Genomic DNA, 3998 nt, shown 5'->3' on the forward strand with positions numbered 1-3998 from the left:
CCCCACAAAGGCCGCCATGCCCTGCGCGACCATTTTCTCTTTTCATATGCAGACGAGGGTTGCAGCCAACTATACCCATTGCTTGGATGACATCACCATATGCGAATCCATCTGCTGCAGGCCTTCCCCCAGGAATGCTTGCACTAGTTGTTGCATTTGGTTTGTTGTTTGGGGGGTGCTTCAGTATTAGGCAGCCTTCTGCCCTCACACATTCGTCTGAAAATGTGTTCTCCCTGCAGTTGTTGTCCCCAGATGAGAGTTCCCTTGTGCTGCCTCAGTTGAATCTCCTTTACTTGACGGAGGTGTGCCTGAGCAGCGGCCCTCCCCAGCCCTTTCTCAAATCATACTTATTTTGCTTAGGTGATACCATGGTCATGAAGATTGTTTTCCCAGGGTGAGGTTCATTCATTGCATTCTGGGTATGCTGACCTCTGTGATTTCCCCAAATGTGGGAATCTCGACTGCATAATTTGTGGTAGGGGGGGGGACTGCATTTGTGCTTTCCCCTGGTTGGCTCTGGTATAATTTAGATCTCATTGTCTCAGGTCTCTCTCCAGCCTAGTTTGCTGTCTGTTTCCACTTCTCTTTTCTTGAGCCCCTCCCTTCTATGCCCTTGCGCACTATCCTGACTTCTCCCGTCTGCTTACTTTGTGCCTTCCAACGCACAATGCGAACTACAGGTGGTGTTGCAGGGCCCACACCCTTTTATTTGCCTTACAGAGCAGCTCTGGAGCTGTTACAGTGCCCAGCTGCTGCAAGAAATCAGCTTGAATGCTTCAGGGGCTGGGGCATGGCCAACATGAGCCCCACACCAAAGGAGGGTGGGGGGTGTTCAATGCGAACTAGGGGTCATCCAAGCGCCCCTTTTCTTTTTTCATATGCAGATGAGGGTTCCAGCCAACTTTGGCCCACTGCTTGGATGACATCACCGTATGCAAATCCGTCTGCTGCAGACCTTTCCCCAGGAATGCTTGTACTAGTTGTTGCATATGGTTTGATGTTTGAGGGTGCTTCAGTATTAGGCAGCCTTCCGCCCTCTCATTTTCATCTGAAAAGATGTGGTCTCCCTGCAGTTGTTGTCCCCAGACAAGAGTTCCCTTGTGCTTCCTCAGTTGAATCTCCTTAACTTGACGGGGGTGTGCTCGAGCAGCCGCCCTCCACAGCCCTATCCCAACACATGCTTTTCTTGCGTATGAGATCTCTTGATCATGAAGATAGTTCTCACAGGGTGAGGTTCATCCATTACATTTTAAAGTAGGAAGGTACAAATTACATATTCAAATTACATATATGTGCTGGATTCAAATGTTTTCCCCCCTTCCTTTCTCAATTGTGCCCATCAGCAGCTATTCTAATGTTGCTGCCAATGGGTGTGACACATTCATTTCTTCTGTGGGGTACACTGGACTCCACAAGGATTCACATTGGGGTGTAGAGTAGGATCTTTATCTGAGGCACCAACAGGCTCAAAGCTTTTGACTGTTCCCAAGATGCTCAGCGCCCCCTGCTCTATAACCTCGCTTCCATGAACAGGGAGCTCAGTTTGTAGTTGGTGCCTTCAGTAGCAGGCCACTTAACAGGGGGCTGCCTCAGGCAGCCTATTCTTAGCTATTAATTTTGACAAGAAAAGAAGAACTTTTTTTATAAGAATCTACAAGGGCTGCAGCAGGTTAGGTCTAATAGACATCTTTACTGCAGCTCCATCACTCCCAGCGGCGCAGTATACTCCCGTGCCCTGGTTGCTGGGTCACTGCAGTGGAGGCTCCGGTTTCTTCCTAAGGTCAGTCACACACACACCGCCCTCCGGGATCACGAGGCCGCTGATGAAAGGGAGGTAAGGGACTTCTGTGCCCACAGTATACCGAGATCCAGCGTGGCTGTAGGGGGTGGGCCATGTGCGCACTGGCGTGGACACTGATTACTGGGCAGCCGCTCCACTAGCCACCAGGGACAGTTAAGGAGCACAGCTCTGGGGGGGTTTTCTCTTATATTAACCCCATTTTGTACTACCCGCAGTGCATTGTGATAGGTAATAGAGCCTGATTCAGGTTGGATTGCAATCGCAATAAGCAATCCAACTGCAAAAATTGCTAAGAGCATACGCATGCGCCTGCATTTTCTGCGGCACCCCGCAGATAATGCGATCGCTTCTGACTGTCAATTGGTGCTCGGGGGGGGGTCAGCAACAATCCATTTCCAAGTCGGAGATGGAGCGGTGCATGGGCAGGGCTACAAAATGGGGTCGGCAACGGAGAAACAGGAGGCGTGGTCAGAGCTGCTGCATGACATCACATGCAACAGCTGCGATCACAAAAATGGTGGCGGCTTCCTGCGCACACATACAGTCTGCACCAACAGGAGGCTAACCCATTTTTTATGATCACGCTGAACTGCACTGAGACTGCAATTTCAGCGTGGTCAAGAAGGGAGGCGGCATGCTGGGTGGCCCCAGCATGCGAACCAAAGGATTGCAAATTCTGTTACTTAGCAGAATTTGCAATCCTTACTGAATTAGGCCCATTGATTACAAAATGTATTTGTAAATATTTGAAGTTTTTCTTCAGGGACTAACACAAAAGATGCTTGGGGCTACTAACACATGGGTAAGCCACGTAAAGCTTCCCATGGGTCAGTGGCATCACAACGGGGTTGCGGCCCACACCCGAGTGTCACCCGCCAAGGGGGGTGACACCAAAGTGCCAGCTCCTCTTCAGTGACAGAATATGGGTGTTTCACTGTAACATTACGTGCAACACCCAGTTTCTGTCACTGTGCAGGAGCCAGCAAAACTCACACACTAGTCCCCGGGTGCAGCACTCAACCCCCGGGATACCCGGAGCAACAAAATGGAGATTCAGGAAAACAGGCCACACCCCTACCTATGAGACCATGCCTCTTTTTACCATTGCGCTGCTTATCTGCGCGCACTGCATTACAATCTCCCTCGCTGCCTCTCTGGGTGTCACCAATGATAGTGACACCTTTGCCATGCTTGTAGCAGCTGGTCCTAAGATCTACGCCTCCAGCCCTGAGTGTTTGCCCTTGTGACTTGTTGATCATCATAGCGAAGCAGATTCTTACAGAAAACTGCAGGGGCTTAGATTGAAAAGAAAAACATTGACGAACCCATCATTTCAGCAACAGGGTCTGCCACACGGCTGACTGAAATGACTGGTTGGTTTGGGCCCCCACCAAAAAAGAAGCAATCAATCTCTCCTTGCACAAACTGGCTCTACAGAGGCAAGATGTCCACCTCATCATCCTACGATTCCTCACCCCTTTCACTGTGTACATCGCCCCCCTCACATATTATTAATTCGTCCCCACTGGAATCCACCATCTCAGATCCCTGTGTACTTTCTGGAGGCAATTGCTGGTAAATGTCTCCACGGAGGAATTGATTATAATTCATTTTGATGATCATCATCTTCTCCACATTTTCTGGAAGTAACCTCGTACGCCGATTGCTGACAAGGTGAGCGGCTGCACTAAACACTCTTTTGGAGTACACACTGGAGGGAGGGCAACTTAGGTAGAATAAAGCCAGTTTGTGCAAGGGCCTCCAAATTGCCTCTTTTTCCTGCCAGTATACATACGGACTGTCTGACGTGCCTACCTGGATGCGGTCACTCATATAATCCTCCACCATTCTTTCAAAGGTGACAGAATCATATGTAGTGACAGTAGACGACATGTCAGTAATCGTTGCCAGGTCCTTCAGTCCGGACCAGATGTCAGCACTCACTCCAAACTGCCCTGCATCACCGCCAGCGGGTGGGCTCGGAATTCTTAGCCTTTTCCTTGCACCCCCAGTTGCGGGAGAATGTGAAGGAGGAGCTGTTGACGGGTCACGTTCCGCTTGACTTGACAATTTTCTCACCAGCAGGTCTTTGAACCTCTGCAGACTTGTGTCTGCCGGAAAGAGAGATACAATGTAGGTTTTAAATCTAGGATCGAGCACGGTGGCCAAAATGTATTGCTCTGATTTCAACAGATTG

General features: G+C 49.7%; 1 non-coding gene across 1 annotated transcript; it reads left to right on the top strand.

The window, feature by feature from the left end:
* The first annotated feature begins 343 nt into the window (after nt 1-343).
* On the top strand, nt 344-509 carry LOC135010444 (U1 spliceosomal RNA). Its single transcript, XR_010209788.1, has one exon. It is a non-coding gene; the product is annotated as a U1 spliceosomal RNA (small nuclear RNA).
* Nucleotides 510-3998: the final 3489 nt, after the last annotated feature.

The sequence above is a fragment of the Pseudophryne corroboree genome, unplaced genomic scaffold (assembly GCF_028390025.1).
Source record: "Pseudophryne corroboree isolate aPseCor3 unplaced genomic scaffold, aPseCor3.hap2 scaffold_2346, whole genome shotgun sequence".
Taxonomy (NCBI): domain Eukaryota; kingdom Metazoa; phylum Chordata; class Amphibia; order Anura; family Myobatrachidae; genus Pseudophryne; species Pseudophryne corroboree.